We start from the raw sequence: 10260 nt of genomic DNA on the forward strand, positions 1-10260 counted from the left end.
AGGTCGCTCTTGTTGTTCTTTCTGGAATGACATTTTATGGGGAAGAGTTCTTATTGAACTTGTGCTTAATTGCCAAATCTTTGTGGGGAGTGCGGTCGTGGAATATTATAGGGGTTAGCTTGTATCTTTATAAACTCCTTGATGAATGCATTTAGTTTCGGATATATGATTGCTTTTAAAAAAGTTGATATGTGCTTTTCTTTTGGTCGTGAAGTGCCTCTATGGAAATTTCATTAGGATCCCACTAATTTTCGTACCTTTGCCAATTTTATTTACAAAAAGGGGGAGAATTAATGTGTAGTTCACACTACAAATACATATGGTTTTCGGATCATTATGTAAGGGGGAGTGGTTTTCATGTGAGATGAAGTATTGACTAAGGGGTAGTGATACATATCACCATAGTATTGTTGTCGAAGTTGTGATACAATTGAAAATTGATGCTGTGTAATAATACTATGACACTGTATAACAATGATTGAGAGCTATTGTTTTCTCATTGTTATAGCTACGGATCTTCAACAACGATACATCGACTTCCAACAAAATCAGCCATTTTAGTGTGCATACCACAACAATCGCCTTGGCTATGTTGTTGAAAATGTTTCATACCCCTAAATTCTCTCCCGCTTGTGTTGTGATATTAATGGTTCATTTTTGTTTGAGAAAGACCTATAGCCGTTTAGCTAAGACAATCGCTTGATCATATGTCACGATTCCTAGATCTAAGATTTAGATAGACGCCAGGGAAAGAACTGGGAGCATCAAGTAAAATCGGTAGTTTGTTGAACCCTGATTTTGGGAATACCAAAATCTTCCTAGGCATACAAAGCACTAGTCCTAACTTGGGTGAACTTATAAGGAGTACCCTATGGGGTGGTTCAATTACCTATATGCCCTTAAATCCTTTAAATTACTAATTTATCCCTAACCCTAATACAAAAACCTATAATCAATAAACCTAAAACCAGTTTCATAACCAAAATAAGTTTCATATCCAAAACCCCTTCTTCTCCCTCCTCCACAACAGCCGAACCCTTTTTCTTCCTTTTTTTTCATCGTATCATCGCGGAAATTACTAATCGTCGACTAAATTTTCACAAATCGACTATTAAATTTCGTCGACGATTAAACTCATCTATATAATGGGTCGTCGTAAGCCAGTATCTCGTTCAAATCGATCGAATGAACAACCTATTGAAGAAGAAGAAGATTTAGAGAGTGAAGAACAAACTCAAAATCAACCACAAAATCAACCGGAAGAAGAGATTGAAGAAGAACCAACTCCGGAAATGAGAATAAGTAGGTTAGTTCTACAAACCCATCTCGTATTTGATGTTTTAGATTGGTTTGGTCGATTTAATTCGTCAAAATCATGTTTCTGCGGCGGTGACAGTGTATAGTTCGGCGCAAAACAAATCTTAGATGTGCGCCGAGCTGTTCTTGAAACTGAACCCTGAAAGTGCATATGAACGGCTCGGCGTAAATCTGAAATCCGTTTTGAGCCGAACTTAGTGAGCCAGAGACTTATATTTAGGATCGGCTTATTCGATGGTGTTAGTTTTGTGCCGAATATGTTTTGTGAATTTCAGAAATTTTGCATGTGCCTAGGATCGGCTTGTATGGTAGTATTAGTTTTGTGCCGAATAAATGTTGTTTGAATTTCAGAATTTTTGCATGTGCTTAGGATCGGCTTGTGTGGTTGTATTAGTTTTGCGCCGATTAATGTTGTTTGAAATTCATGAATTCTTCATGTGTAGGATCGGCTTATTTGTATGACACCATTTTGCGCCGAATAAATGTTTCAATTCATAAGTCTAGATTCGGCTTATTCGATAGTATTAGGGTTGCACCGAATATCATTGTTAAAATTCCATAAATTTTACAAGTAGGATCGGCTTATTTATATGATATCATGTTGCGCCGAATACATGTTTGAGTTCATAATCATAGATTCGGCTTATTCGACAGTATCGGTTGTGAGACGAATATATAGGATCGGCTTATAATTGTTTTGTGGTATGAGCTGATCCACTCTCTGTGTAAGCTAAAAAATAATTTCAAGACATGATTATGCTCATATGTGTTATTTCGGGTAAGCCGAGCCTTCTTATTTTCTTACAAGTTTTTGGCTTTCCAAATCCCTTTGTGTTCGAATTAGTCTTATAACTTTCATACTTGTGTCAGGACTAATGCAGCTACAAAGAGGAAGAAGATGGAGGTAACACCTTCTACTTCTAAAACTCCCGATCTTAGAGGAGGAGGTAAGAAAAAATTGGGAGCGGGAGGTAGGGGAGGAATTTTAGAAGAAGAAGCTGAACAAGTAAGAATTGAAAGACAAGAAGAAGGAATAGCTGAAGATAAAGAAGTTGATGATAATCAAGAAGTTCATCAAGAAACATAACCCCAAGGAAAACCCAAGAAAGACAAGAAAGGTAAGAAGGTGGCAGAACCCGAGAAAGACAAGAAAGGTAAGAAGGTAACTTGACCGAAGTCATCCAACTTCTTTTGGCAAGCGTAGTTATTCTTCACCCCTAACCACATTACTTGTTGCATCACCATCCTACCTTGCAAATTGAGTCTTCTAATCTTTTGTCTTGCATTGTAGATAGTTTGCATAGTCGACTTGTTATTCTTGTTGTCCGCCTTCAATTTGCTAAGAATCCTAGAAGGTGGCAAACGTGCTCGTGTCATTTTATCCACTTCTAGCATCTCGTCGGGTTTGAGTCGCGCTACTTTCGCATGTCCATGAAGGTCTTTGGGACGTGGGTGGTTATGACGACAATCCATATATTTATTCATTATCCAATATTGATCTTCTTTGTTCATGGACTTATTCTTGAGGTAGAAAACGATCTTGAAAGGGAAATTTCTTTTCTTCGTCTTCGTCCTATTCTTTCTCCCGGTCTTCCCAACGTATACAGTACCCTTTTTAACCTTGCTAGCGCCGGTTCCACTACGCTCACAAATCATTTCAAACAGATCCCATCGGCTTTGTTGTCCTTTAACTAGTACATAATTTATCTTCATCGCGTGTTCCTCAAGCCAATCCAGAACTTCTGGTTTAGTTTTCCATATCTACGTTCATTCCAAAACAAGTAATTAGTAAGAAAAACTTTGGAATATTCCGACAACATTAAGGTAAACAAAAGGTTCTTACATACCAAATCATTTCAGAAGTGATCCTTGGTATCCTCGTGAATTATGTCTACTGGATCAGGTTGATTTTCCATGGGTCCAAGCACGATCTACAAAGAATATCACAAGGTTAAACACTAGAAAGGGAATATAATAACAAGGTTCGGCGCATTCGATAATCACATTATTTGTCGAACTATAAACATTTACAGGTTTCGGCTTATACGATATCCTTAATATGTGCCGAACCACGAACAATATTTTAACCCAAAAATTAACAAATTCATGTTCCGCTCAGACGATAATCATATTATGTGCCGAACCAGAGGTTTCGGCTGATACGATATTCTCCATATGTGCCGAACCAGTAACAATATTTCAACCCAGAAATTAAAAAATTATGTTCGGCACATACGATTTTGGATATATAAGCCGAATTAGTAATGATTCTATTCCGGGCTATTCAGGATGTTGTTCGGCTTACTATGAAACTTTCATATAAGCCGAACTAGTGTCTAGCAAAAGGGTTGGAATTGGAAATTATAGGTTCCGCGCATGCAGTAAACAGATTCAGTAAGCCGAACCGTTCATCAATTGGTAGATTCGGCTCATAGATGTGAGCCGAACCTCAACCTGTTTCGCCGAACCATGATTCAAAAAACCTAACTTTTGATAATTGAGAGCTATAGAAGTGAGATTAAGTATAGGATATAAGTGTACCTGTGTATTAGAAGCATTGGGTTCGTCATCAATGTCTTCATCATCTGGATTTGGCTCATAAAAATCATCATCTTGAGTTTGTGTTTGAGTTTGTGTAAAATCATTCTCATAATCTAAGAAATCAGCCATTTCTGGATCATTGTTGTAGTTGATATGTATTTTCCTAGGTTTTTTAGATGAATGATGACCCTCCTCATCCTCCATTGAATCAAGAATTAGAATTTTCTCACTTTCTCCTTCTCTTTCTCTCCTTCTTAACCAAACCAAAACTTTGATTTTTTTTTTCCCCAAATTTTTCATCTAAACAACTCTTATAATTCTGAAAATTATTTTAATCACTAAACAAAATATTTAATCACTAATCAAGATTATTAACACTAATACGTAAAGGGCAAATTTGCCATTAAAATTTTTTGGGTTAAGGGGTTATCTGATTTTGCTATTTCACAACCTTTTTTTATCTTCATTCAATATGCCTTGGAAGATTTTGGTATGCCCAAAATCATAGTTCAGTTTGTTTTGTACATCCACAAACACATCCAGCCAGGCTACATGGGTTTTGTCATGTCTACTAGTGAGCCCAGTCCAAGACCCACCGAAATTCAACTTCACCTTCAAATCTAAATTTAAACTGAAACTGAAATTCAAATTCAAATCAAATTTACTGTCTGTAATTTGAACCAGGTACTGTGAATTCAACACCTAGCACAATCCGCGTCACCGATTAACAAACCAATAAAAGGAAGACACATGTCCATTTTTTTTGAAATTCAAACATGGTAAAATTGGCGGGAAAAATTCGTCTGACTTTGACTAATCTTATCTTATAATAATAAAACAATAATTTTCACTCCTACTTTACTCTTTCTTCTTCTTCTCTATATAACCAAAAATTGGGTTCCCCCTTCAATTGTCACTGATTCTTCTTCTGGTTGGTTTTGTTTCGTAGGAACAGAATAGATGATGAATGCCATGGAGGAATGGAAACCTTTATTGTTTGGATTTTGAGGTGATCTCATCTTATCTTTCTCATTATTATCTAATTTCAGATCTGGTTATTTTGTTTGGTTTTATCTCACAGGGGTTGCTGCTGGAGAGGAGGAAGCCATGAGATAGCAAACCCCCTAGATCTAGCTACTTTCACATTTTGGTGACTACTTTACCCTTTTGTTTCTTCAAATCTCTTCTTCTCCAAATGTTTTTTTTGTTTCATTTTGTCATGCTTTCTTTTTTGATTAGTAAACATGGGGTTACAGTTGTTTTTTCAGGGGTTTTATTATACATGCAGTGTTTATTAGATCTGATTTTTTTTTTTTTTTTTTTTTTTTTTTTTATCTTTAACCTTTTGGAGTATAAAGAATATGAATGGATGATGAAACAATTAACTAAGATATGTTTTGTAGAGGATTTCCTTACTTTTAGCTTGATTTGGACTGTTTTCTTAGATAACTTCACATGTTAATTTGGGATGTATTTTTTTGCTTGACTTTACTTTTGCTTGATTTGCTTTGATTATCTGAATTTTTAGATGATTTCACATGTTATTAGGTCTAAAGATTGTAAATCTGAACCCCCAACGTAATTGGTTGAATTTGTGTTAAATGCTTCATGTTATCTTCACTTGTGATTATCCCCTGTTGTTAATTTGTTACTAGCTATTTTCCCATGTGAAGTAATCGAGTGAATTTGAACCTGTTACACACATACAATGCTAGTTACTAGCTAGAACCACCATCTTTGATGCTGTAGGTGCGTCATCTTTCTTTTCCGTTTAATAAACATTGATTAGAGTTTCTTCTTAGTCTTAAATTAATGCTCTGTGTAGCACCTCTTTTAGGTATTAGTACTGTTTTATTTTTATCCTTTTCATATTGAGTATAAGTAATAGGATTGCATGTTAAATCCGTTAATTAACATGTCTTTCGTAATATTTTAACAACTGAATTTTAATTTCTGTCATCCTACATGTATTGAACTTTGCTTATGTTTCTTCACAGAAAAGGCACTTTGTTCAAATTTATGTCCTGATGTTCACCATTAAGCCCATGGCAGACCACCACTCAGTTTTATCGATTTGATAGGTACACTGCTCAGTTCCGTGAACTGAGCGGTGCAAAGGCAGGCCACCCTCAGTTCCTAAAACTGAGGGGTGCAAAGCTATGTGCTTAATGGCGAATGTCTCACGTAATGGAACCGAGCATCTTCGGGACATACTGTGAGCTTCTCTTTCTCTCCGTTTATTTTTTATTTGTCGTTTTTCTTTCTTATTTAGTTATTTTATTGGAAACACTGTTGGAAGTTTGGTACACAGCAAGGCAGTGATGCTCCCTATGTAGTTCAGCTACAACTACTGGAACATAGCCAAGTCTGCTTCTTTGGTAAAGTTTCACCGAAATCAACCCTGTTTAGCATTTGTTATATTGCTGACTAAATTATTGCTACTTAGCTTTATTCTTTCTTTCATAATCAAATCTTGTGTTTAATATGTTTGAGAAAGAAGAAAACAAGTAACATGTCAAATCAAAAGGTGCACATTCTTAACACTCTCAACATATACTTAATTTGCCCTTATATTTCTAGAACGGTGGAGTTTCTTTTTTGCTTGTTACATGTCTATCATTTTGTTCCTTTGAGGTATTGTGGTACACATTCCTAACTCTCTCAATGTATACTTAATTTGCCCTTATATTTCTAGAAAGCCAGAGTTTCTTTTTTTGCTTGTTACAGATCTAGCTTTCTGCCCAATTTTTTTGGTGAGTGTCAGGTTAATACATTTTTGCCTTTACATAGACATTTAGTAGTTATTATTTCGTGGATAAACAATTGCAGGAAAAACAAAGGAAGGTCTCTTGAGGCAGTTTTTTGTTTCAAATAAAAAAGGTAATCATCTGTCATTAACTCTATGCTTACCATATTCTGCATTGCTTTCTTTCTAACTTGATTTTCGGAGTATCTTTTATTGTTTTTGCAGGTCTTTCCCTTAATTATTCATAGCTCTAACTTTATGTTTATTATGTATTGCATAAAATTGTTTCTAACTTGAGTGTCGGAGTTTTTCTGTTTTTTGTTTTTTGCAGGTCTTGCCTTTGTATTCCTAACTGTAACTCCATGTTTATTAACCTTAACTCTACATTTATAATGTTTTGCATAAAGTTGTTTCTAACTTGAGCACCGGAGTATCTTCTTTGTTTTTTGCAGGTCTTGCCATTGCATTCCTAACTCTAACTCTATGTTTATTAACCCTAACTCTATGTTTATTATGTTTTGCATAAAATTGTTTCTAACTTGAGCTCCGGAGTATCTTTTTTGTTTTTTGCAGGTTCTGCATTTGTATTCCTAACTAGATAACTCTACGCTTATTAACTCTACGTCTATTATGTTTTGCACAAAATTGTTTCTAACTTGAGCGTCGGAGGATCTTTTTTGTTTTTTGCAGGTCTTGCCTATGTATCTCAATTCAAGTAGCAGAGTTGTTGAAACGGAATGCTGGTGCCTTGTGGGGAACGTCATCTGTTTGGATTTTGATCAGTTTGCCTCTAGGGTATGTCTGACTTCAAAGGATACAAATGAAGGCAGATTAGTCCTGTGAATCATGTACTTGTCTTTGTGTAAAATTCTTCCTGAGCGAAGCTTCAGCGTATCTTTCTCTGTTTTTGCAGGTAGTGCCTGCTTATTTGGAGGCCACTCATTAGGCTGGTGCCTGGTGGAGAATGCTTGTCATTTGACCAGTCTGTTGCAAGTTACGTTCAGACCAAAGTAACTCATTTTGAGCTTGCTTATTTGGATTTCCTTGTATGTTTTTCCTTAGTGACCTTGGATTTGAGATGAAGAGGCATTTGGGTAGGGTGAAGGTGAAGATAATGTGATGAAGTCACTGTCCTCCTTTAATTAGCTGTCACTAGATGTAGAGGGTATGCTCAGTATGCTGTTTGTTTTTTTAGGAATGAACTTGTTGGCCAAAATCTATGAAGAACTTTGCTCTTTCTCTGAGGCATTTCCAAATGTCTGCAATTCCTATTTATCTGATTCCATTATTTATGTTTTAGGCTTTTTACGCCAAAGATGTGCCAGGAGATTTAGTAGGATGTGAAAAGTGCAATGATGCGGTGACACTTGATAAGCCAAGCCTGGTGGTCCATTGAGAGATGAATTGGTGGCTCCAGAGGATCTTTGCCTTGCGTATATATTGTTTCTGATAAAGCTCCTAGCAATATTGTGAGTAGGCAGGGTAGTGTATTATCCGCTACGAATTCTATTGTGGTTCATGTGAAGCTGACATAATGCCTTCCTGCTGCAACCTCCTTGACTCCAAAATTCTGACCGAGGGTGATGTTGTGGGGGAGAATAGGCAGTCTATATCTTCTATAATAGGTCTTTCTTGACGGAAGTCATTAATTCTTCCGGACCTTCTTGGGAGACAGATGTAGACATTCTTGATTTATAGAATCCCTCCCCAACCTGCACAGACTTTGATCCGTTAATTGTCCATTCCCTGAACACCTAATAGTAAATACAAAGTCCAGGGATCACTTTTGTATTCATTAGAAAATTTTCAGACATTGGGTACTGCAACGATAGCAGTTAGTAAGTGGCATGCTAACTAACTGGTATTACAAAGATACTAGTCAGTTTCTAAAGGTATGTAAGTTGCACCCAATAGAGACATTATATATATTGCATCCGCGTTATCACAATCTCAACGTATTGTTGGAAAACGATTAATAAAAAAATAATTTTTTTAAAGTTTTAATAAAAAATTATAATTTATTGTTTTTTTTGGTGAATGAAACTTTTTAGTCCCACATTGTGGAGTTTCCAATTTTTAGTAGTTTTAAGAAACTATATAAACTTATTAGTCCCACATTGTGGAGTTTCCACTTCTTAAATTGTTTTATTCCATTATATAAAGAAATTCACTACTTTTGTAAAATCTATGGGAAATGGGTTGCTCTATATTTTAGAGGGATCCCTAAGGGAAAATATTTTATATCGTTTCTTAAGAGTTCACGATTTTCCTTAACGGTCCTGTGAGGGCTATAACATCACTCTTGAGTGTAACCGGGCGCTAATGTCTTAAGGGCAACATGTTGAACATGTGATTCACTCTGTTTTTCCAAAGTTTTTCCTTGTTGCTGTTGTGAAGATATGAGAAGCTCGTTCGTTTCGTCAATCGATCAATTCCATTATAAAGGAGATAAGTATCAATAACTTTTGCTTATTTGATTTTTTCTTTATTTTAATTATTGCGACCAACAATCTTAAGACATTATAATTTGTAATAATCGAAAATGGTTGGTTGGTTTGTGAATCATGGATGTTAATTGTGGAGTGAAAAACAAAAACATTTTTTTGGTCATCCGTAGAGTTTCAAGATTATCTCTTAACCTAGAAGGAATTTCGATGAACCCTTTTGACACAACGTAGTAGACATCCTGATAGTTACCCACGTAAAATTTCAGAATTTTTGGAGTTGTAAAAATATTTTTTTGATATTTTACAAAACATACAAATGTTCCTGAAAAATTCTGACGGGCAAACTTTTGTTGTTAACTAAAGTATTTTTTATGGGGTAATCATGAGTTTTTTGATATGGTGGTTCAAACGAAGTTTGTAAATCTAGATATTATCTTCAAAACTCATATTTTATCTTCCGTTTCGGAACTAAGGTTTGTGAGATGTGGTGTATTAGGTGATTGGGAAATTACCGTGTCCGTGGTTAGAGTATAAACGAAGATTGTGACATGAAATTGAAAAGGAACATGGCTACGAGGCGCATGTGGATGAACACAAGCCTTCCAAAGCTGACAAAGGCGGGAATATTAAACACAAATCTAACCGTAGTCTTCATAAGAAAGGCATGTTTCGTAAAACTGAATCCGGCGTTACTTTAATTAAGGGTGATTGTTATGTTTGTAAAATTCCGGGCCATACGGAAGTAAGTGTAGACAACATAAAACCTTAATAAGTAGAAAGTTAATGCTAAGTTAGTTGAAACAAATTAGAACGAGTTCATTGACATGATGTCGGAAGTTATTTTAACAACCAATGTGAGAGACCAGAAGGTGGACTCTGGAGCCACCAAGAATGTTTGTTGAAACAGAGACTTGTTCACCTCCTATCAGAGGATACGGGATGTCAAGAAACTCTTTTTGAGTAACTCATCTGCAATAGAGGTTGCATAAAAGGAAAAGGTCGAGCAGAAGCTCATATCTGTAATATTCTCACATTGAATGAAGTTTTCATGTTCCAAGCATATGCAAGAATCTTGTATCTTGTTCTATTGTAGATGGAAAAAGATTTAAGATCTTAATTTTTTCTGGAAAACTTGTTGTAACAAGGCAATTATTTTTTAAGCAAGAGTTATAGGACTTTGGGTCTATATAAGCTTAACAGAAAAAACTG

At 35.7% G+C, this 10260-nt stretch overlaps 1 long non-coding RNA gene across 3 annotated transcripts; it reads left to right on the forward strand.

Moving 5' to 3' along the window:
• The first annotated feature begins 4754 nt into the window (after window positions 1-4754).
• LOC113328942 lies at window positions 4755-8428 on the forward strand. Of its 3 annotated transcripts, none has more exons than XR_003349646.1 (4): window positions 4755-5008; window positions 5856-7399; window positions 7518-7769; window positions 7905-8428. It is a non-coding gene; the product is annotated as an uncharacterized LOC113328942 (long non-coding RNA). The 3 variants fall into 3 exon arrangements; XR_003349647.1 differs by having other exon boundaries at window positions 7518-7614; XR_003349645.1 differs by lacking the exon at window positions 7905-8428 and having other exon boundaries at window positions 7518-7843.
• Window positions 8429-10260: the final 1832 nt, after the last annotated feature.

Source organism: Papaver somniferum, unplaced genomic scaffold, assembly GCF_003573695.1.
Source record: "Papaver somniferum cultivar HN1 unplaced genomic scaffold, ASM357369v1 unplaced-scaffold_114, whole genome shotgun sequence".
Taxonomy (NCBI): domain Eukaryota; kingdom Viridiplantae; phylum Streptophyta; class Magnoliopsida; order Ranunculales; family Papaveraceae; genus Papaver; species Papaver somniferum.